This window comes from Hyperoodon ampullatus (assembly GCF_949752795.1).
Source record: "Hyperoodon ampullatus genome assembly, chromosome: X".
NCBI classification, from domain to species: Eukaryota; Metazoa; Chordata; class Mammalia; order Artiodactyla; family Ziphiidae; genus Hyperoodon; species Hyperoodon ampullatus.
In genome coordinates, this window is record NC_136913.1 from 107,270,301 (window position 1) to 107,296,129 (window position 25,829).

Here is a 25,829-nt window from a genome sequence, read left to right on the forward strand (position 1 = left end):
TACATGGATTATTACTTTATATGCTTAGAGCAATCACTTGAGAAAGTAACTATCAATATCCCCATTTTCAGATGTCTGCTCTTCGCCTCTATGCCGTCTGATTCCTCACCTAGAAGAGTGGACAGGTTTCTTCACGCTCTCCTCACCAAGTCTGGCCTCCCCTTTACCTGGTTAGATTCAACCTAAAGGTTGATTTCAACCTTTTTTTGTTGTTGTTGCTGCGAAGGTCAAAGCTCATTAGGAGTTGAGTGATTTGTCTTTCTCTCTGTCATTTGTTATCTTTCAGTTCAATGCTTTGTGGTGCCTACTCTGTCTCAGGCACTATTATAAAGGTAAATAAAAAAGGTCCCTGCCCTTTATGAGTTCACGGTCAAGTGACAGAAGGCAGATACAGAAACAGGTCATTTCAATATCACGTGGTTAAGTGACACGATAGACACGTGCCCAGGATGACATGGGAACACAGAGGAGGAAGTTTGGGGCAATACTCCTAGAAGAGAAATGTAAACTTAATCTTGAAGGATGAAGCAAAGGTACTGAGAAAAAGCAAGGTGGGAAGAGTGATCTCAGCAGAGGGAAAAGAATGAACAAAAGCACAGAAGCACGAAACCATATGGGAGTGTGGAGCTCACCGCAGTCTGGGGTTGCTGGAGCGTAAGTAGGGTAGGTAGTGGTGGTAAATGAAGTTTCAGTGTTTGCCGAGGACTAATTTTAAGTCTCTCCACTGAGGCACTATTGTCACTTGGGACCAGATGATTCTTTGTTGTGGGGCCTGTCCTGTGCAGTACAAGATATTTAGCAGCGTCTCTGGCCTTTATTCACTAAATGCAAGTAGCACCTTCCCTTGAGCTGTGACAACCAAAAATGTCTCCAGACATTACCAAATGTCCCCTAAGGGGAAAACTGTCCCTTGTTGAGAACCGCTGCATTAAGCCATGAAGGGCTGTGTAGGCTAAGGACTTTAGACTTGAACTGAGGGTGTTGAGGAGTCAATGAAGATCTTTAAAGTTGGGGGTTGACATGGTCAGACTAGGGCTTTAGAAAGATTACTTAGGCTGCAGTTTGGGGAGCAGGCTGGAGGGAGACCAGACTCATGCAGGAGAATCAATTTGGAGGCCAGATCCTCACCAGTACATTCACACGTTAACATAGCTGTCCCTCCACCCCTCTCGCAAATATCCGAGTGCTGATTCAGATATAGTCCCTGCCTTCATGGGCTTAGAGTCTGCTACACTGTTTCTCATACTTTTTTGGATTTACAAAGCCCTTTGAGAATCTGATGGAAGCTATATACTCTCTCTGTAGAAAAAGGCTCAGATGTAGTAGAAGGAAGTGGTTAGGAGCTCAGGCTTCAGAGTTAAGACTTCCTGGGTTCAAAATTTTGTTATTTGCTAACTCTGTGACCTTGGAGCAAATCAGTTAACCTCTCTGAGCCTCAGTTTACTTATCTAGAAATTGGGTATAGTAATAATACCTTCTCAAAAATTTATTATAGGAATTATACAAAAAAAATCTACATAAAGCACTTAGCACAGTGCCTGGTACACAGAAAGAGCTCTGCAAAGGCTACTTTTTATTATGGAACATGCCTGTATTTCTTCTCATTCCTGTCTGACTACAGACATGTTCTATTCCTTGGCTATCTCATGAACCCTTATTTGATTTTTTTTTTTTTTTTTTGGCTGTGCCTCACGGCTTGTGGGATCTTAGTTCCCCAACCAGGGATCGAACCTGTGCCCCCTGAAATGGAAGTGCAGAGTCCTAACCACTGGACCGCCAGGGAAGTCCCTCTCATGAACTCTTTTTTTTTTTTTTTTTTCGGTACGCGGGCCTCTCACTGCTGTGGCCTCTCCTGTTGCGGAGCACAGGCTCCGGACGCGCAGGCTCAGTGGCCATGGCTCACGGGCCCAGCCACTCTGCATCATGTGGGATCTTCCCGGACCGGGGCATGAACCCGCGTCCCCTGCATTGGCAGGCGGACTCTCAACCACTGCGCCACCAGGGAAGCCCCCTTTCATGAACTCTTTTTTTTTTCTTTCTTTCTTTTGCGGTACGCGGGCTTCTCACTGCTGTAGCCTTTCCCGTTGCGGAGCACAGGCTCCGGATGTGCAGGCTCAGCGGCCATAGCTCACGGGCCCAGCAGCTCCGCGGAATGTGGGATCTTCCCGGACTGGGGCATGAACCCGTGTCCCCTGCATCGGTAAACGGACTCTCAACCACTGCGCCACCAGGGAAGCCCGTCATGAACTCTTAAGTGCAGTCACATCGTCATGCTCTTTCAAGGTTTCCCTTGCTTCTCTGTCACCAGCCATGCCCTCCTTGTTCATTTATTCCATTGCTTGAGAGTCCTTTTAAGCTATGTGTCCTCCAAGAAACATTTGGCTTATATTGGGATATATTATTTCACATACATTTGTCAGCCAATTTCATGGCTAATATTTCAGCTTATTACTTGGATTCCCCACTGTTATTTGTAACAGTACTCTTGGTGCAGTTCCAAGTGTAGAACATGCTACTTCATTTTCCTTTCTTCTGCCAATAAGTGGCTCTGTATCCCATTTTAGGCATTATGCTAGGCATTAAGGAGCCAGCTCTAACCAAGACAGACTAGGCCCTGCCCTCATGTAATTGACAACCTTTGGCTGACTTCATTTCCTTCCTTTTCTAATAGATACAGGGTGTTGCTAGTGACACAGAGCAGTAGACTACTTCTGTTCCACTCCATCTATTTTAAGAAATTACTTTTCATGGAAAAGCCTCAGAAACACATCATGACTGTTACTATATTTTGCCATTGCTACCAAGTGCTAATAACTTCTTTTCCCCAAGTTCAACTGTGCTGAAGAAACCAGCTGTTTCCCAAACGGCCCTGTCTCCCTATCCTAAACAGGACACTTCTCATCTCCCTCCTTTAGTACATTTCCAGCCTTGTGGCTCATCTGAAAAGTGACTGTTTGCTTTTGATCTCTGAGGCCTCTTAGGCAGGAATTTCCAGGAAGCGTATGATTATCGCTTCTGTAGTACGCCAACCTGGGGGAAGATGCAGTGACGGGACGCAGTGCTCTCTGCCAGCTGTTCTGCCAACTCCATGTTAGACTTCCCCATGCTTCTAAAAGCTGACAACTGCAGACTGTTAGCATCACTTTCTGTCAGTTTGCAAATGGCCTTCTCGTTTCTTGACACTGATACTGTCTGAGCTTCTTCAAATTTATAAAAGAGGGAAAAAACCGTTTGGAGAAAGTTTGGTTTTCTGCAGTCGGAAAGCAGGATGACACCTTTGAGAGTGATGGCCCTTATTGATCTTGCTTTTAAAAAGTGGAAATTATTAGAAGATGAAATACACTAAGACGACACGGACTCGTCAACCGGCAAATTATTTCCCATTATCTCAGATCCACATTCTTGTGTTTCTCTGAATAATGGCTGGAGAGTCTGAGGAACCCCTCAACCTTTGGTCAAATGTGTCAGCCTGGTCTGTGTCCACGGCTGCCCAATCAGAATAACTGACACGTAAGTCACATTATTCATTGCAGATGAATAGCCAGGATCAATCTAATCAAGAGCTACAATTGCACTGATCTTTAGAATCATTTTGCTGCAGAGCCTACAGATTAAATCACACCTATCCCAATGTTTCAAAAACATTTTGGAAGTTGAGGAAACAAAGCAAATCAAAACAAACAAACAAAAAACCCCCCAAAGCAGAGCCGGCATGTTTCACCTTGCAATAATTTACTTTTTAAAAGGAAGATCAATAGGAACCATCACTCTGAAAAGTATCATTGTGCTTTCCAAGTGCCCCAAACCAAACTTTTTCCAGATGGCTTTTAGAAATTTGAAGACGCTCAGACAGTATCAGGGTCAAAACAAAATGCTGAACTTGTGGTTACTAAGATGCCTGCGGCAGTGACTACTAGTTCTAGACATACCCTACCATTCTTCCACTCCTTCCTCCTCCTTTAGTGCACTAATCTTAAAATTTGGGCATACTGCTGTCTAGAACTGAAGACATTCCAGCCTGATTTGCAGTTATCTGTAGCCATGTGATAAAGTTCAAGGCAATAAGATGTAAGAGGAGGTGTGGAAGTATCCACACTTTTAAATTGATGCTGCTTAAGGAGAGCTGACCCAACTGGAAGGAGCCTCTTTTTGCCCTTTCTTCCAGTATGCAATATGGATATAAGTGGTGGGAATTTTAGCAGATGTCTTAGGCCATGAGGTGGCCATGAAAATGGAAGTTCTGTGCCAGGTGGGCAGGGCAGAATTATAGGAGCCTGGGTCCCAGACGACCTCGTGGAACTGCCATCCAGTCCTGGACTATACTAGTCTGGCTGCTATCTTGCTTATATCACTGGTGTGTGTGTTGGGGGGGGCAGGGGGAAGGGGCTCTATTATTCTCAGCTGAATCCAATCACAACCAAGAAAATGTTCTGTTAGGCTTTGTTTTTGACTGGCGCTACTGACTATACCAATATGGTCAATCCGGTCTAACAAATTTCTAGGTTTACATCTCTGGATAAATTAAAATAAAGTGTTTGCAAAATTAAATTAAATTGACATAAATTAATGTCCCAAAGAGACTGACACATGTGCCAAAGTCCACTAGGGCAGCCCTTTGTTATGAGGATGACTAATTGCTTAAACTTAGTGATTAACCTCAAGCATTCCTGAACACCCAGGGCTCCATCTTTGGGTACTTCAAGCTGTTCTTCCAGGTCCATGACTCATTCAGATCCAATGCTTCTCCATTATACTATAAATATTTGTTTGCCTGCCTTTGTCTTCTATTAGGTCTGTGAGTCCTCAAGGGCAGGAATGAGGTCTCATTCATTTTTGTATTTCCAGTATCTGGTATTACAGTTGGCAAGTGTCTATTGAATGAAAACATTAGTGCCTCACTGACTGTAACATCTTCAGTCCATGAATGCATTTTAAAAATTGTAAAACACAAATTAGCTCTAAGAAAAACTAATTTTCATCAACATGTTTCAGTCAGTAAATCTGCGTTTCCAGGGACCCACTGAGGTTAGTGGGAGTTGCCATATTTCCTCAATCTTAAGAAGTGTATTTCCTACCCCTTCCATATTTTAAATTTTCTGAAGTGAGGTTGTGCCTTATAATCAACGCATACATTTAATGGAGCATCTCTCCTCACTACCTAAAGTTATCAAATTGATGCTATGTTTTAGAATACATGCTGTCTTAGAATTGAGGAAATATGGTATTTCCATTTTGGTCTGCAGACTTCGGGGATCCCTGAGACTCCTTCAAGGAGGTCTGTGAGGTCAAAATTATTCTTAATACTATTTGCCTTTTGTACTTTCTTATGAGTATATAGTGGAGTTTTCCAGAGGGTGTCTGAGGCTACTATAGCTTTGTGTTTAAAAAAATTCACACTTTTACTTTCTAATAAGGTAAATAGATAAAACCCACATAGAGAAAAGCTCTCTGAAGTCTCCGACAATTTTTAGGAGTGTAAAGGGGTCCTGACACCAAAAAGCTTGAGAATAGGAAAGACACAGTGAATGAAACCACTCTGTTACATAAGAGTTTCATTCAAGCTCATTAAGAAAAAAGCACATATCCCTTCCAAGATGGTTCCTGGGGCCATAAGCTCTGTCCAAAAGCACACTGACCGAGTGGCTGAAAATCTTTCCTTCCTCTAGAGACCCAAGGCCTGATGGGTGCTATAAAAGTTTGTTCTCAGAGGCTCCCTCAGAGCAATCAGCACGTACACACTCTGTATGAGTCTGCTGTGTAATTGCCACTACCTCATCTTCATAACAGGCATAATTGCTCTGAGTTTCCATCACCCTTTCTTGCATCTCCTCTCCGAAGCCTCAATTTTGGAAATGGCACTTGTGAATACACAGAATGTTTAACCACTTCCAGTTTTCAATTTACAGTCAAAGTCATCTATCAGCAGGAGATGAAGGCCCAGTGTGAAAACTACAGAATGTCCTTCAGACTCCACAGCTAATTTGTTTGTAAATTTGATTGTTATTGTAAGAACATATTGTACATGACACTACTTGCCGATTTACTATTTGTATCTCTCTGTATCTTGGGCTTTATCATTACAATCAAAGAACTTAACACTTTCAGCACTTTTGCGGGTGGGGAGAGGAACATGAAAGTTTTACTGTCTTTTTGCTTTTTCTTTTGTGTCTCTATTTCAATTTAATTTTACATGTATTTCTTAAATTCCCAGTGTATAGCCAGCACTGTGGAAGATACACATACAGAAGGGGAGATGACCAGAGAACACTCCAAGGTAACACGAAATCCAATGTGAGACCAGGTGATGAGACCATGCATTCTGAGAGAATTTGGAGTAAAGAGAAGACCACTGTGGGTCTTCATGCAGTAGCGGGTGGGGCTCTTGTTGAGAGCCAAGGCTTTGCCTGCGTAGGAGCCAGGGAATTTGAAGAAGGCCCCGGAATCATTTGGTAGCGTTTCTTCCTGTTGAGCAGTTGCAGAAACTTGTCTGTTGCAGGTTGTTAATATTATAGTATTGGCTCGACAGGATAGACCAAGCTTCCAATTCCCTTTGGCACCTAAAGCAATTTACAGGCCAGAAGTATGACTGCACTGCTTTTATGAAATGTTCTGATTTCATTGATCAGCCACTCTGAGATTATGTTTTCATTTCTGTAGCTACTGCTAACCCTGTTTTCCGGTATAATATTTCAGGAAGGAACTATTAAAAAATTTCGCCATGGAGATCTTTAGAAGTGGGCAGGGTTCTAAGTGGGAAGAGAAATGTCACAAGTCATGATTGCTCTACTCAAAAGTTTATTTCAAGTTAGACTAGAAGTCCACCACAGATTGTGTCTCATCTTAACTCTGTAATGTTTCCAAATGATAAGAACACTAATAAGAACAGATGGCCTAATGAACATTTAGAGGGAAGATTTAACTGGTCTTATTTTCATTAGGCCTCCAGTGCACTTCCGGGTTTTGCCCACCACTTCCCTGTGTGTAATACAAAACAGCACATCCTCAACAGATGGCCCAGCTCAGGCTTCGTGCTTCTAGAACTCTGGAGACTGGCCACCTGACCACTTATCATGTGTACAGAATCATTTAAGGAAGCAGGCAGGCTACGGACTTGAGCCTGAACAAAAGCAAAAAATGGTGATGCATGTTGAGTACCCGAGCTTCAACAAGCGGGGAGTCAGAATCACTCTAGCAAACAAACTGAGCAGCTCTGGTTGAGGTCTCCCCATAACAGCTTCTTATGGATTCAGTAATGATGAAATCCTCTGTGGCAAACAGTCCACTCTAATTAACATTTCATCCAAACCGTAAGCATATGTGAGTGACTCCGGCAGCAACAATGACATGGAAATCCAACACCTCATTGCACAGTGTGTTAGTGAGCTGTTGTCTCCCAGCTACAGACTCACCCCTTTAAAGACACTGCTTTGGATGAACTGGTTTGCAGGGCAGAACTAGAGACACAGATGTAGAGAAACAAACGTATGGACACCAAGTGGGGAAAGCGGCGGGGGGTGGGTGCGTGGGATGAATTGGGAGACTGGGATTGACATATATACACTAATATGTATAAAATAGATAACTGATAAGAACGTGCTGTATAAAAATAAATAAAATAAAATTGAAAAAAATAAATAAAGGGCTTCCCTGGTGGCGCAGTGGTTGAGAGTCCGCCTGCCGATGCAGGGGACACGGGTTTGCGCCCCGGTCCGGGAAGATCCCACATGCCGCAGAGCGGCTGGGCCCGTGAGCCATGGCCGCTGAGCCTGCGCGTCCAGAGCCTGTGCTCCGCAGTGGAGAGGCCACAACAGTGAGAGGCTCGCGTACCACAAAAATAAAATAAAATAAAATAAAGACACTGCTTTGTGATACTGGGCCTGGGACTCTGCAAACTACATTTCTTTTTTTTACCAGCTGGATTTTTGATCCATCCTGACAATCTGGGAAATAAAGCGATTCTGGAAGCCTAGAGGAGGGAGAAGGCACTCACTCCTTCCTGCTTGCTTTCTGTTCCAGTCAGTGTTGCTGTAACAGTAGCCCTTCATCCTGGTGGCAGTGGCTGGCTGCACTTTCCAGCTCCTCTCCGTAATCGGAGAATTGGTCTCATCATGCTCCCTCTCAGGGACCGGAAGCAGGCTGACTGGCATCCTCTTCTCAGAGGAGTAGGTCCCACTTCGATGGATCGAATCCTCCACCTCTCTAGGTTCTGACAAGTCCAACCCCTTTCTTTTGTTTCCCCAGCCCTAGAGGTGGTGACTGCCTCCTGCAGATACTATCTCTTTTCTTGCAACCCTCTAACACCTGTGCAGCCCATTCCCTATATTAAATCTCTCTCTGTTAAAATAACTAATTTCTGTTTTTCTGACTGGATCTTCACTGAGATTCACAGCATCAACCCATATACAACGACAAAGGAAGAGCAATACCCACTGCAGGGCAGTGGTAATAGAAAACTAGTAAAAGTGAACCAGAACCAGCAAAGAACTATCTCGTACTGAGAGAATTTATTAGTCAGTAGCATCCTCGGTGTATCTACTGGCCTGTGAAGCTGCCATGTCCAGAAAATAGCCACATAAAATAAATCCGCTGTGTGTGGACTTTAATGAAGTTGGCTGTGATTGACTTTAACCAGAGCTTCTCTGACTCTCTGGCACTGCCATGTTGATGTCCTTACTGTTTAAAAGCTTCTCACCCTTGTGATTTTTGAGGATGATTTCATAGTGGATCATGCCACTCTCCCATATGTCTTTTGGAGAAAGAATTCTGTACTGAATGATTCATAAGGTGGACCCATGACAATAGTTCCTGTGTGCTTAGAATTTACTTATTAAATAATAACACAATGGGCGTTTACTACTAAATGTCTTTTATATTTTCTCTTGCTAGTCTCCTTGTCAGAAATTAGGATTGCTCCTTCAGAATCCTTTTCCCCTCGATTTGGAATGGGGAGTGTATTCTGAGGCGGATCAAATGAACACCTGTTTTTCTTATGTATCTCAAGACAAACACCTCTCAGCAGGTGTAGCCTCTTGGTAAGTGTTTCATATGTTCCTGTGTTCACTTTTTACAAATATACTAACTTCTGCATGAAAAGATGACACTCCTCATGACAGCTAACGGAACTTTCTCTTTGAATTGTGTTTCCATTTAATAAATATGGGTTGGCACTGATTCATGCACTTCCCCCTCCCACAGTTAACAGAGAGTAAGGCTATATTTAAAGATAAAGTCTGAAAGATAGTTAGGCCAATTGGCTCACATACGGACTTAGCCCAGGATGTTGGCCATATAAGCCCTAGATGCTAACCACTGAATCTGCCAACCAGATACCTCTGCATCTTAGAGAGTTCCAGGTTTATTTCAGGTTATGGCGCCTGCCAGGCAAAATGTGTGCAAGACTGACTGGTTCAAAAATAGTTTGCAAGCTTTGCATCTTGTGACTCTCCCTGAACTTTGAAGATGCTCTTCCTCTGGTGCTTAATAGTTTTAATAAGAGCTAACATGCCAGTGTCCTTTGTGTGGAAAGAGGACACTGCTGAGGGAGTTTTATTTATGTGATAAATTATGTTTTCGATATAGAATTGAGCACGGTACTTGACTTTTATTTTAAGGCCCCTGACAACTCTGGCTATTTGCTTGTGTGCAGACATTTCAGCAGAATTTGGATGTGCTGGAGTTGAAGATGTTGGCCTGCTGTTCTCCACTTCTTATATACACAACCGAGCGTTCACTTTGGAGGGAGCAATGCAAATATCGTTGGTAATAGGCTATTCTACCCTGATTGTGATTTTACCTAAGAGATGTAGGCCTAAAAAGTGCAGTTAAAAGAAAAAGAGTTTGAATGAATTTGGAGAAGGGAAATGATTGATATTTAAAGAAACTCTGGGACTTCCCTGGTGGCACAGTGGTTAAGAATTCGCCTGCCAATGCAGGGGACATGGGTTCGAGTCCTGGTCTGGAAGGATCCCACATGCTGCAGAGCAGCTAAGCCCGTGCGCCACAACTACTGAGCTTGCACTCTAGAGCCTGAGAGCCACTGCTACTGAGCCCACGTGCCACAACTACTGCAGCCCACGCGCCAAGAGCCTGTGCTCCGCAACAAGAGAAGCCACCGCAATGAGAAGCCCGCGCACTGCAACAAAGAGTAGCCCCAGCTCACCACAACTAGAGAAAGCCTGCGCGCAGCAATGAAGACCCCAACACAGCCAAAAAAAAAAGAAAGAAAGAAACTCTGTGGGTAATTTTATTGTAATGCTTCTCCCAGTTTATAATTTTGTTAAATTTGGGTTTTTATACATTAGACTTTTTAAAACTGATTGACATGCTTGGAACCTGAATATCTTGATTAAAAAAAAAGAAAAAGACAAAGCAACTCATAGACTAAACTTGCTTCAAAAATTTTAGGACACTGCTCTCTTTCTTATTATGAATATATTAGCCTCATAACTTCTTTCCTTTTGATTTTCCACTTAGCTGGGAGCCTCTGTTTTGTCTTGGGAGAGTCATATTCTTCGTATTGGCCTAGAAAAGCCCTGTCATCTTACTTATCTACTTTCATATTTAATTTTTTTGTGAAATTGACCCACCTAGGATGGCCACCCACTGAATCAGCTGCTCTTTACCTCTTGATTTCAAAGTGATGGAAGATTATCTAAAATCTATACATCTCAAATTCACAGACGTATGAAACTCACACTACATTCCAACCCTAGCTCCACAGTCTGCGTGACACTTCTTGAAAGTACAAAGAAAATGAAGGATTTGGGGCACCATTCAATGACTGCAGTGAACACGCTTTAAGTGATCTAGATAGAGCGTCACATCAGCATTAGGCACATGAAACATTCTGTGAAGGTCACAGTAGATTAAGACCAGTCTCTGGAGCATATGCTTGATACAGCCCATCAAACTCATATACAGGTTTATGCGTGCCTCTCTGCAAAAGGTACCCCTACGTACAAAGGATGGAAGGGAAGATTACACAATTTCTATAGCAGTTCCAAACTTCTTGGTCCTTTTATATCTTGGTTCTGTAAATTATCACTTCAATTTTCTGTTCTGTGAATGGAAGGTCAAATATTACTACTGGTGCTGCTGCTGCTCCTCCTCCTAATTTATTGAGCACTTATGAGCCAGGTACTTTGCTAAGTGATTTTTTATATATCAGTATTATCTCATTTAATCCTCACAACTTCCCTATAGAGAAAAGTATCACTGTCATCTCCATTTACAGATAAGGAATTTTTCCAAGAGACACACTTCTAGCAAGTGGTGGAGCTGGGACTCAAATCCAGGTGGTCTGTTTTCCCAACCATTCAACTTTACTGACTTTTTATATTAATATTATTATGAAGGAGAATCTACCCTAAAGGCCTGATTTTTGTCTCCCGCACCCTCTATTAAGGGATTAGAGAAAAGTTTGGCTCTCCTTTGCAGTCCCAGAAGGTGTTTTCCTGCATTTGACAGAGCAAGGAGAGTAGGTCTGGACTGAATGAGCAATAAATAACATTATCCAGGAATGCATTTAAAAGAGAGACTGACAATCACAGATATTACAAAATCAGAATAAACACCTTGCAGACTTATTTTGTCCTTGTGTCTTCCCATTTTAGCACGTGTATGATGAATCAACAGAAAATATTTCCTGAAGATGCCAATTAACATCTTACATCATCCCTTATATTTGTAAAGCAGTTCATACTTTTCCAAGTGCTTTCACATTAAAAAAAGCGATGACACTTAATCAACAATTGGGTCATTTACTGAATTAGCCCTCATAAGGAGGAATAATTAACCAGCTCTAAAATTCTAATGTCTGTTTTCCAAGTGTAGTGCTGAATTGGAAATGACAGAGAAACCTCTTTTGGGTCAAGAAGTAGACAAAAACGATTTAACTTTTAAAAAATATATTGCCACAGGGAGAGACCTTCAAGAGGCAGAGGAGTAAGACATAGAGATCACTTTCCTCCCCACAAATACATCAGAAATACATCTACATGTGGAACAATTCCTACAGAACACCTACTGAAGGCTGGCAGAAGAGCTCAGACCTCCCAAAAGGCAAGAAACTCCCCCACATACCTGGCTGTGTGGCTGACAGGGTCTTCGTGCTCCAGCCGGGTGTCAGCCCTGTGCCTCTGAGGTGGGAGAGCCGAGTTCAGGACATTGGTCCACCAGAGACCTCCTGGCTCCATGCAATATCAAATGGCAAAAGCCCTCCCACAGATCTCCATCTCAACGCCAAGACCCAGCTCCACTCAGCGACCACCAAACTACAGTGCTGGACACCCTATGCTAAAAAACTAGCAAGACAGGAACACAACCCCACCCATTGGCAGAGAGGCTGCCTAAACTCATAAAGTCACAGACACCCCAAAACACACACCGGATGCGGTCCTGCCCACCAGAAAGACAAGATCCAGCCTCATCCACCAGAACACAGGCATCAGTTCCCTCCACCAGGAAGCCTACACAACCCACTGAACCAATCTTAGCCACTGGCGGCAGATATCCTAAACAATGGGAACTACGAACCTGTAGCCCATGAAAAGGAGACCCCAAACACAGTAAGTTAAGCAAAATTGGAAGACAGAGGAACACACAGCAGATGCAGGAGTAAGGTAAAAACCCACCAGACCAAACAAATGAAGAGGAAATAGTCAGTCTACCTGAAAAAGAATTCAGAGTAATGATAGTAAAGATGATCCAAAATCTTGGAAATAGAATGGAGAAAATACAAGAAATGTATAACAAAGTACCAGAAGAACTAAAGAGCAAACAAACAATGATGAACAACACAATAAATGAAATTAAAAATTCTCTAGAAGGAATCAATGGCAGGATAACTGAGGCAGAAGAACAGATAAGTGACCTGGAAGATAAAATAGTGGAAATAAGTACTGCAGAGCAGAGTAAAGAAAAAAGAATGAAAAGAATTGAGGACAGTCTCAGAGACCTCTGGGACAACATTAAACACACCAACATTAGAATTATAGGAGTCCCAGGAGAAAAAGAGAAAAAGAAAGGGACTGAGAAAATATTTGAAGAGATTATAGTTGAAAACTTCCCTAATATGAGAAAGGAAATAGTCAATCAATACCAGGAAGCACAGGGGGTCCCATACAGGATAAATCCAAGGAGAAACATGCCAAGACACATATTAATCAAGCTATCAAAAATTAAATACAAAGAAAAAAATATAAAAAGCAGCAAGGGAAAAACAACAAATAACATACAAGGGAATCCCCACAAGGTTAACAGCTGATCTTTCAGCAGAAACTCTGCAAGCCAGAAGGGAATGGCAGAACATATTTAAAGTGATGAAAGGGAAAAACCTACAACTAAGATTATGCTACCCAGCAAGGATCTCATTCAGATTCGACTGAGAAATTAAAACCTTTACAGACAAGCAAAAGCTAAGAGAATTCAGCACCACCAAACCAGTTTACAACAAAAGCTAAAGGAACTTCTGTAGGAAGGAAACACAAGAGAAGGAAAAGAACTACAATAACAAACCCCAAACAATTAAGAAAACGGTAATAGGAACATAGATATAGATAACTACCTTAAATGTAAATGGATTAAATGCTCCCACCAAAAGACATAGACTGGCTGAATGGATGCAAAAACAAGACCCGTATATATGCTGTCTACAAGAGACCCACTTCAGACCTAGGGACACATACAGACTGAAAGTGAGGGCATGGAAAAAGATATTCTATGCAAATAGAAATCAAAAGAAAGCTGGAGTAGTAATTATCATATCAGACAAAATAGACTTTAAAATAAAGACTGTTACAAGAGACAAAGAAGGACACTGCATAATGATCAAGGGACCAATCCAAGAAGAAGATATAACAATTGTAAATATTTATGCACCCAACATAGGAGCACCTCAATACATAAGGCAAATACTAACAGCCATAAAAGGGGAAATCGACAGTAACACACTCATAGTAGGGGACTTTAACACCCCACTTTCACCAATGGACAGATCATCCAAAATGAAAATAAATAAGGAAACACAAGCTTTAAATGATACATTAAATAAGATGGACTTAATTGATATTTATAGGACATTCCATCCAAAAAGAACAGAATACACTTTCTTCTCAAGTGCTCAGGGAACATTCTCCAGGAGAGATCATATCTTGGGTCACAAATCAAGCCTCAGTAAATTTAAGAAAATTGAAATCATATCAAGTATCTTTTCCAACCACAGCGCTATGAGACTAGATATCAATTGCAGTAAAAAATCTGTGAAAAATACAAACACATGGAGGCTAAACAATACACTACTTAATAACCAAGAGATCACTGATGAAATCAAAGAGGACATCAAAAAATACCTAGAAACAAATGACAGTGAAAACACAACAACCCATAACATATGGGATGCAGCAAAAGCAGTTCTAAGAGGACAGTTTATAGCAATACAATCCTACCTCAAGAAACAAGAAACATCTCAAATAAACAACCTAACCTTACACCTAAAGCAATTAGAGAAAGAAGAACAAAAAAACGCCAAAGTTAGCAGAAGGAAAGAAATCATAAAGTCAGATCAGAAATAAATGAAAAAGAAATGAAGGAAACGATAGCAAAGTTCAATAAAACTTAAAGCTGTTTCTTTGAGAACATAAACAAAATTGATAAACCATTAGCCAGACTCATCAGGAAAAAAAGGGAGAAGACTCAAATCAATAGAATTAGAAATGAAAAAGGAGAAGTAACAACTGACACTGCAGAAATACAAAGGATCATGAGAGATTACTACAAGAACTCTATGCCAATAAAATGGACAACCTGGAAGAAATGGACAAATTCTTAGAAATGTACAACCTTCCAAGACTGAACCAGGAAGAAATAGAAAATATAAACAGACCAATCACAAGCACTGAAATTGAAACTGTGATTAAAAATCTTCCAACAAACAAAAGCCCAGGACCAGATGGCTTCACAGGCAAATTCTATTAAACATTTAGAGAACAGCTAACACCTATCCTTCTCAAACTCTTCCAAAATGTATCAGAGGGAGGAACACTCCCAAACTCATTCTACGAGGCCACCATCACCCTGATACCAAAACCAGACAAATGTGTCACAAAGAAAGACAACTATAGGCCAATATCACTGATGAACTAGATGTAAAAATCCTCAACAAAATACTAGCAAACAGAATGCAACAGCACACTAAAAGGATCATACACCATGATCAAGTGGGGTTTATCCCAGGAATGCAAGGATCCTTCAATATATGCAAATCAATCAATGTGATACGCCATATTAACAAGTTGAAGGAGACAAACCATATGATCATCTCAATAGATACAGAAAAAGCTTTTGACAAAATTCAACAACGATTTATGATAAAAACCCTCCAGAAAGCAGGGCACAGAGGGAACTTACCTTAACATAATAGCCATATATGACAAACCCACAGCCAACATTGTTCTCAATGGTGAAAAACTGAAACCATTTCCTCTAAGATCAGGAACAAGAGGAGGTTGTCCACTCTCACCACTATTATTCGACATAGTTTTGGAAGTTTTAGCCACAGCAATCAGAGAAGAAAAAGAAATAAAAGGAATCCAAATCGGAAAAGAAGAAGTAAAGCTGTCACTGTTTGCAGATGACATGATACTATACATAGAGAATCCTAAAGATGCTACCAGAAAACTACTAGAGCTAATCAATGAATTTGGCAAAGTGGCAGGATACAAAATTAATGCACAGCAAACTACCAATGGCATTTTTCACTGAACTAGAACAAAAAATTTCACAATTTGTATGGAAACACAGAAGACCCCAAATAGCCAAAGCAATCTTGAGAAAGAAAAACGGAGCTGGAAGAATCAGGCTCCCCAACTTCAGACTCTACTACAAAGCTACAGTAATCAAGACAGTATGTAGTGGCACAAAAACAGAAATATAGATCAATGGAACAGGATAGAAAGCCCAGAGATAAACCCACGCACATATGGTCGCCTTATCTTTGATAAAGGAGGCAAGAATATACAATGGAGAAAAGACAGCCTCTTTGATAAGTGGTGCTGGGAAAACTGGACAGCTACATGTAAAAGAAAGAAAACAGAACACTCCCTAACACCATATACAAAAATAAACTCAAAATGGATTAAAGACCTAAGTGTAAGGCCAGACACTCTCAAACTCTTAGAGGAAAACATAGGCAGAACCCTGTATGACATAAATCACAGCAAGATCCTTTTGACCGACCTCCTAGAGAAATGGAAATAAAAACAAAAATAAACAAATGGGACCTAATGCAACTTAAAAGCTTTTGCACAGTAAAGGAAACCATAAACAAGACAAAAAGACAGCCCTCAGAATGGGAGAAAATATTTACAAATGAAGCAACTGACAAAGGATTAATCTCCAAAATTTACAAGCACCTCATGCAGCTTAATATCAAAAAAACAAACAACCCAATCCAAAAATGGGCAGAAGACCTAAATAGACATTTCTCCAAAGAAGATATACAGATTTCCAACTAACACATGAAAGAATGCTCAACATCATTAATCATTAGAGAAATGCAAATCAAAACTACAATGCGATATCATCTCACAGCCGTCAGAATGGCCATCATCAAAAAGTCTACAAACAATAAATGCTGGAGAGCGTGTGAAGAAAAGGGAACTCTATTGCACTGTTGGTGGGAACATAAATTGATACAGCCACTATGGAGAACACTATGGACGTTCCTTATAAAACTAAAAATAGGGCTCCCCTGGTGGCGCAGTGGTTGAGAGTCCGCCTGCCGATGCAGGGGACGCAGGTTCGTGCCCCGGTCCAGGAAGATCCCACATGCCGCGGAGCAGCTGGGCCCGTGAGCCATGGCCACTGAGCCTGTGTGTCTGGAGCTTGTGCTCCGCAATGGGAGAGGCCACAACAGTGAGAGGCCCGCGTACCGCAAAAAAAAAAAAAAAAAAAAAAAAGATGTTCTTTTCCTCAAATCTAGATAAGGCAACTAGAAGCATTGTTTATTTAGTGCTATTTTGTAATTTCCAGCCATAAACGCTAATGGATCACTCCTTTACAGGTGAGTAATGTGGAGAGTCACTAGGGACTCCTAAAGTCAACTTTCTTTATGGTTCTTGGTGCTGTTGTCAAATCAGAGTCTGAACAACATTAACTGCCATCTCATGCTGTGTGACAGTATAATTTGATTGCTATATAGTTGGAGGTTTGTGAAACCTTCTTTCCACATGCCAATCACCTAACTGGTGGGGCAAAGGAAAACAAAAGCCAAGGTTACATGTAATGCCATATGACCTCTCTCTTCACTTCTGATTAACACCAACAATTTACAGTTGCAAGTGCTTTTCAGAAAACAAAGGTCTTTCATATTTGTTTTCTTGTTTAACTATCACAATGGCCTTAGGAAACAATACGGGCTTTTATCCCACTTTCTATTGTTGAGGAAGCTCAGACGCAGAGACTTTAAGTAACTTGCCTGAGGTTGCACTGCTAATAAATGGCAGAATCTGGACTCACACCCAGGACTGGCTATGTTTTTTCTACTAGACATGCTACCTTAGTCACAGGGAAGTGGGTGATTAGGAAATTGTCCAGAGAACTGATAAAATATGCCTTAGTACTCCTGAAGAAGTGAATAATTGTTCCAAGCTTATAAACGTGTCTGACAGGAAGTTTGCTCATTTTTAGTCAATTGTCATCACTCTCTAATTTAAGTACTTTCACATTTAAGGTTATCGATATTTTGAGCTCTTTGAGAAGAGCGTGGCTAAGTTAGCAGCGCCTTCCTGCCACAGTTGGCGTAGACTAAGCTTCCTCTTTACCTTAGAGAGTAGCACTTCCCCCTCCCCCATGTTTACGTTCATGAGCCTTTGGATCTGCGGGAGGGACTGGCTGTGACTGATGTGGGTTGACAGAGTGCACGTGGCTCAAATGAATAGAGCAGAACATTCCTGACCTAGGATGCTTATATCTGGACTGCTGCAAGAACCGACTGCTGAGCAGCAAGACTGCTGCACTACTGATGCTGTCCAGGCATGAGAATAGGGAAAGAAAGTGAGAAAATCCATTGGAGGTTTGGTCGGTATGAGTTTATCATTATTATTGTAAAAAAAAAAAAAACCCACACATAACATTTTTACCATCTTAACCTTAAGTGTGCAGTTCAGTTGTGTTAAGTATATTCACATTGTTGGGCAACAGATCTCTAGAGCTTTTTCATCTTGCAGTAATGACACCCTATACCCATTAAACATTAATTCCCTCTCTCCATTCTCCTTGGTATCTACCTTGCTACTTTCTGTCTCTATGATTTTGACTACTTTAGATACTGCATATGAGTGGACTCATACAGTATATGTCTTTTTGTGACTGGTCTATCTCACTTTGCATTTCCTCAAGTTTCATCCATGTTGTAGGATATGACAAGGTTTCCTTCTTTTTTTTTTTCCTTTGTGGTACGCAGGCCTCTCACCGTTGCGGCCTCTCCCATTGCGGAGCACAGGCTCTGGACGTGCAGGCCCAGCGGCCATGGCTCACGGGCCCAGCCGCTCCGCGGCATGTGGGATCTTCCCGGACCGGGGCACGAACCCGTGTCCCCTGCATCAGTAGGCGGACTCTCAACCACTGCGCCACCAGAGAAGCCCCAGGTTTCCTTCTTGTTAAAGGCTATATAATATTCCATTGGCTGTATGTACCAGATTTTCTTTCTTGTTATATGTTTTAATACCATCCAATTCATTATTTGGTGGTCACTATTGAAGTGGTTGATTCAGGGATTTCCCTGGTAGTCCAGTGATTAAGACCCTGCACTTCCACTGCAGGGCACGTGGGTTCGATCCCTGGTTGGGGAGCTGAGATCCCACGTGCTGCAAGGCAGGGCCGAAAAAAAAAAAGTGGTTGATTTAGTTGTTTAAACTAACCAGCCAAATAGGATGAAGTAAATGGTTGGCACAAGGGCTGTCAAATAACTTTTTTGGTTTCATTTTACTACTCCCTGGGCCTCATTCATCTGCTCTTTGAGCCATTCTCCACTCCCTAAACTTCTCTTATCCTTTTTGTCACCTTTCTTTTACTCCCACCTAGCTGTCCCTGCTGCCCACTGGCATTGCTGGCTCCTGATAGAGGTGTTTACAGATATTTCAGATTAACTTGCTTACATCTTCCCTGTCTTGCCATTTACCGGCAAGTCAGTCCTTCCTTCCACCGCACATCCCTTGGTCTGAATTATCTGGAGTGTGGCCACAGACCGTTTCTTTGCTTTGACAGTGAGATAGGTTCCATAGTCACTGAGGCATTGCGAGGGGGTGGTGGAGGGGGTGGAGGTGGTGAGATTTATCTCTGGTGCCAAGAACTTTTAAAATAAACTTTCTTTTTTTTTTCTCCCCGGGAAACCCCTTTATTCAAGCAAACTTATTATAATTCATATTTTCTTGGTTCCCTACAGAGCTTCACAAAATTCAGAAGTCTGTCCCTGCAGGGAATTTCACTTGTAATGGCCTTCATTCCAAAGATATAATTCTGTTCTCTTTCAGTGTGCACATGGGAGAGTGATGGAAGTGCACGAAGAAAGGCAAGTAACCCCTGAAGAACTTGAGTTTCAGTAGCATCCATATCACTCAGGGTGATGGAGGACATTCTGTAGAAATGAAAAGGTTGGCAGGGGAGAGAAGAAGAGATGATGAGGTACATTAGGCAAGAGTTTAAAAAGGGGAAAAGAAGGTGCCTTTTCTGTACTAAAATTACTGTTTCTTTTCTTTGCTCTCCCTGGATTGCTGTAACTTTTCATGCATGAATGTTATTATATATAGTTTTTCAAAACTACAAGAAATGCTGAATCCACTTGTGTAAAATTGAATTGACATGTAGATTTCAAAGAGGAGGCTTATATTTCTCCTTCTATCCAGTTGTGGTTAGGGTATTTGAGACTTGCAAAACGTTGAAAGAACAATAGAAAATAGCTTTTCTTCAGGCACATAGAGACATGAAGACTATCAGGGAAGGCAGAGGTCCGTGGCTTGGGGCAGGTGGTATAATGCAGATGGATGAGAGAGAGGAAAGTTTTGTTTCCTTTGTTAAACAGAATGACCACAAAGAACATTGAGTCAAAGTTACTAAAGTCCAAGATGGGTGAAGGGACTGTAAAATAGCACCAGACTTCTTTAAACTGAGTTCAAGTTTCCTGGACAGAAAGAATTACCTCTTAGAGAGAATTGCAAACGAGTTTTTAGAGCCAATTTTTACAATTACTGAGAAATACTGGGCAGTAGAAGATGTGTTGGACGATTAGAGGTGGTTAAACATAGGTCTGACCTCAAGAAGAATCCAAAGATGTGCCCCACAAACTTTAAGGAGGGAACCTGATGTTGATTTAGGAAAGGTCTTGGAATGGGTTATTAAACAGTTGTTTCTTAGTTCTTAGATGAGGAAATGGTGTTTATAGGTACTATGGCTGGAAACAAATTATGTCAAGGGATTCTTATTTTCTTTTAAACAGAGTTACCAACTTGGTAAGGTTTCTCATGATACCTTTGTGGATAAGTTAGGGGAAATATAGGTGAGTGTAGTGGCTTTCAAGCTTGTTTTGACTGTGACCCTCAGTAAGAATTATATTTTAGACCATTATTCAGGATATACAATTGAAATAAAAGTTTCATGAAACAATACTTATTTACCCTTATCACACATCATACACTCTGATTTTTTTTTGTTCTATTTCATTTTTCTTGAAAACTAGTCATAGGCCATCATATTGCTTTCCTGATCCACTATGAATCACAACCCATAGGTGATAGTTCAAACAGATGGATTCACAATGTAAGAGATGACTACACTAGTGGTGCCACAATTTCATCTTGGCCTATCTATCCATCAATTTTATCGTGGATGAAGACATAGAAGGCATTCATCAAGCCCATAGGTGACACAAGGCTGGGAAGGGTAGTGAAGATATTGAATAATAGCAGAATACAAAGATAGGGACTGAATCTAATGAGATGGAATTGAATACAGACTAACATAAGATCCAGTACTATGATGTATGTGTAGTAAGGGTAAGTCAGTATTGTTTCATGAAACTTTTATTTCAACTATATATCCTGAATAATGGTGTAAAATATAATTCGTACTGAGGGTCACAGTCAAAACAATCGAAAAACCAACAGTGCAAGTACAAGATGAGGAGATGGGGATGAGAGACATGTGAATTTTTAGTCCTCTGTAATCACGTCGTATGTCAAAAGTGTCCAAAAATCCAACTCAACTTTAACTGTGGTTTCTTAACCTGTGCTCTTTATTTCCCTAGCATTTTGCACAAGTGCTTTGGGGGTTGCCATGCAAACTACCACTGGGTGGGAGTGAGCTTGAATAGAGAAGGTTCTAGGATACTACTTCTTGTTTGAATTTGCTGTTTGCATCAGTTTTATAAATGGGGACTTCTTTTGTTTGAAGTAAATGTTCTTTGGCAAAAGTCCTTCTGAAAACCACCAGGCAAAATGACCCAAAACAGAGAATATAGAAAGAGGGTTCTGGTAGTCCTCATTCTACCTCTGAGTTAGTCAGAGCACATCTGGATTATCTTACTCATTTCTGGAAGCCTCACTTTCAAAGAGATATTGATAAATGGGAACATGTTCAGAGAAGAATGAGGAGAATGGTGAAGGAACTCAAAACCGTGGCAAGTGAGGTACAGTTAAATGAATCAGGGCTGTGACTTAGGAGGCCTGAGAGAGTTGTTCACATATATTGAAAAGGCTGTCATGTGGAGAAGGCAGTTTGGTATAATAGTTTGGTGAAAAGAATGTGAACTTTGGCATCAGGTCAACCAGGTTCAAATTTCAACTCTGCCACTTATTGGTTGTGTGACCTTGACCAAGTTTCTCAACTCCTCTGAACCTTGTTTTTCACGTTTATTAAAAATAGGGGAACATAATACTTCCCTTGAAGGACTGTCATGAGGATTAAATAAGATAATATATATGAAAGTACTCAGTATAGTGCTTGGTTCACAAATATATTTATTTCATAGAAGACAGATGAATTCATACCACGAGGCCTAAAGAGTTGCAGTAAAGACTAAATGGTGAAAGTTAAAGGAAGATTAAAAAGTTAGAGGGATCCCAGAAGAGCTTTCCATTAGTCAGAGACATTCAAAGATGGAATGCGCTGCTGGGGAAGGGTAGTGAGTTCCCTATCCCAAGAGGCATTTGAGGAGAGGCTGGACTATTACTAAATGGTGAGAATATTCTGGAGGGAATGACTGGGGAGAGGAGGAGAATTCCCAGTAGACTAGCTCAATAGATTGAATGAATGGGGTCATGGTTGGTTCCTCCAAAGAACCAGATACTGTTCTTCTTTCATAACCATGAAGGATGCTTCCTTCCACTTGTTAGGCCCATCGGACAAATGAGTGCTTTGGGGAAGCACTTTGTAGTATAAAGATGATCCAACAAGCATATACAGAGGACTGGTTATGTACTGGATACTCAAAGTGTGCACATTATGGACAGTGGGTCAACAGGATTATCTGCATACAAGAGTTCCATGTTGCTTGTGTATCTGCTATTGGGCTGATTTTGGGGAGAGCACTGGGCTGGCCCCAAGGAGTAAATCAGCTCTCAAATTTGCTAGCACACCAAGAGACTTGGTCTAACTCCCAATTCCATTCTAGTCAGGCACAAGATGAAAGTGAGTTACCAGAGCAAGATGGTTCAAAAGCAGCAACGGAAATAAAGAGCCCAATCTCTTCATAATCAACTCATCTCCTGAAGTGAAAGGCCTGGTTGTTTATAGCAGTGCTTACAATGGGCAGTTATGTTTCAGAGTTTATACCGAGAGTTCAGTTTCACATTTCAGTAAATCAAAAAAAGATATTGATTTTGAACAAATGGCTGATTTTATTGTCAAAGCAAATTTCATTTCTTGAGATGATCAGATTTTACTAAACTCTTTCCTAAGTGCCACTAAACATGCATTCTGTGAATCAACAGTATATTCCTCAACCAAATGACATTTGTCACCCACTAAATACAATTATATTTGGTCATCTCCAGTTGTCATTGAAAATGCAGAAGCGGGAAAACTGCACACTGGGAGTCAGAAAGTTTTTGCTCAACTCTTGGCTGTATGATTTAATAACTCTATGGTCATAGCACAATACATAATCCTTCTGACTACCAGTTTTCTTCTCTGTAGATGGGGAGGGTGGCTTCTTCTCTCATGGGTGGTTGGGTAGTGGAGATAAAATGGAACAGTGTGAGTAAGATGCTTAGCATAGTTCCTGGCACATAGTAAGCTCTCAATAAGTAGTAGCAGTTATTATTAGAATTAACAGAAGGAGAATATTCATAATCTGCTGAGGATTAGGGCACGCTTTTGAGGATTGATTCTTCCCAGGGGCTCAGGTTTGCCTCAGAAAAGAACAGAAAACAAAGGCATCACGTCCCAGCTTCCAAAGGTATTATACTATGCTAGCATGAATGGGCCTTCCCATGTTGGGGACTTTTTTTTGTGTGTGGGGGGGATTTTAGTTTCCCGACCAGGGATCGAACCCAGGCCCCCCAGGCAGTGGAAGCGCCGAGTCCTAACCACTGGACAGGCAGAGAATGCCCAGGACCTTTTGGTTTTGAAATGTAGGGAGAGTAACAAGGAACTTTAGCAATTGGGTTATATTTCTGTAGAGAAACCTTCATGATGTTGTAAGGGCCCTTGAGAAAACAGTTGATCCATCTTCCTGATTCCAGAGAGGCCTGTATTCCAAGCATTCATAGATTACTGCTATCCAACATTTGCTTTAAAAGTTTCAAAAGGTGGGGATTCTATAAGATCTTTTGATAATGTATGATACTGCCACATTGTCTTAGAATCAGTAAGCTCTTCCTAAGGTCTGATTCAAATCTTCATGCTGTAGCACAGGCCTTATTTTTTCTCTTGCCTGTGCCTGTCAGCAGAATCTGTGTGCTCTCATTTAGACATTTGTCTCTACCCTCACCCATCAATATATTTTGATTTACTGAAATATAAAACTGAGCACTGTGTAAGCTCAGCTGGATCACTGTGAGTACTACTATAAACAACTGGGGCTTTCCTCTTGGAAGGTGTTATGAAGCTCCCTACTCAGCTTTCTTCCTTCTAGCTCAAGACAGCCCATGTTCTTAAGCAGAGTCATGGGAAACCTAAGTCCCCAATCTGCCACCATTGTCTAAACAGACAGTGGAAACTCTGTCCATAGAGGCTGAGCGCCTGGGAAGCTGTGCCACACGCTGGCTTCCTCCCAGTAGACACTTTGACCCAGAGCATTTCCTTTGGTGTCTTCCAGCTTTTGTCCACCTGTGCCGCACCTGAGTGCTGCTTTGCTTCAATGCCAGATCCTCCCCCTTCCCAGCTAAACATCTCAAAAGAGTGATCTATTTTCACTTTCTTCACCTCCCACTCTACCACTGCAGTCCAACTCCAATTAAATTGCACTGTACCAAAGGCACTCTTATCAGAGTCTCGAATGCTGTCCAACCAAATGGCTTCTTAAAACAACAACAACAACAACACACCTTATTTTACGTGACCTCTAAGCAGCATTTGATATTAACTGTTCCCTTCCTTTTGAAAAGCTTGCTTCCCTTGCGTTTTTGGACCACATGCATTCCTGGTTTTCTTCCTACTTGTCAGGTCTCTTCATCTCAGTCTCCTTTTTGTGGGTTCCTATTCCTCATCCTTCTCTTGAATATTGTTATGGTTGGAGTTTGGTCTGAAGCCTTCTCTTTCTTTCTGCTTATGTACCCTCCCTGGAAGATCTCACCCACTTCCCTATTTGCCATTACCATGGGATAAAACTGATAATCCCAAATCTCATCTCCATTTTAGGCCTTGATATCCAATTGCCTGCCAGATGTATTTACCTGAACATGCAATGGTACCTCAAACTCAGTTTGCCCCCAAATAAACCCCTCACCCAACCCTCACCCAAACCTGCTTCTCCTCCTCTTGTATTTCTTATCTCAGCGAATGGTACCACTATACATATACTTCCTTAATTCCAAAATTGTCAGTCGGCAAGTTCTTTGATTGTAGCTCCAATATTTCACTAATCTGTCTAGCTTTCTTAATCCACACTGCTGATACTTTAGGCTTGGCCATTATCATTGCGTGCCTGTGTAACCTGCATGAAGCTGAGCAGCTTCATGGTCAGGGTCATCACGGAGTTGTATCTCAAAGAAATGTCACCTGAACAGCCAAAAAAAAAAAATTGGAAAGCAATTTAATTTGCACTGAAGTTTCTTGGAAAGGGACTAATCATTTATTTATTGATGTTTTGTCCCTGTCACACCTATATTGCTTTGACTGCCTCTTAAGTGGTCTCCCTGCCTCTAACACTGTTTCCCTCCACTTGATTCTCTATACTACAGCTAGAATGCTCCTTTAAAAATGAATTTCCGGGCTTCCCTGGTGGCGCAGTGGTTGAGAGTCCGCCTGCCGATGCAGGGGACACGGGTTCGTGTCCCGGTCCAGGAAGATCACACATGCCGCGGAGTGGCTGGGCCCGTGAGCCATGGCCGCTGAGCCTGCACGTCCGGAGCCTGGGCTCCGCAACGGGAGAGGCCACAACAGTGAGAGGCCCGCATACCGCAAAAAAAAATAAATAAATAAAAATAAATGAATTTCCATGTTTAAGACTATTTTAAAAATGCATTTTCCTGCATAAGGCTCTCATTGGCTCCCCATTGTCCACTGGATAAAACTGGAACTCCATCAAGCTTATAAGGTCCTTCACCACATTGTCCGCACTTAACTCCTTCACATTCTTTGTACCATAGTGTCTTTTTCGTATTGGTATATGCGTT

General features: G+C 41.5%; 1 protein-coding gene across 3 annotated transcripts in view; it reads right to left on the reverse strand.

Moving 5' to 3' along the window:
* Window positions 1-25,829, reverse strand: part of TENM1 (teneurin transmembrane protein 1) — a gene marked incomplete at both ends in the record, with an annotated part of 582,495 nt that overhangs the window by 49,358 nt on the left and 507,308 nt on the right. The window lies entirely within an intron of this gene.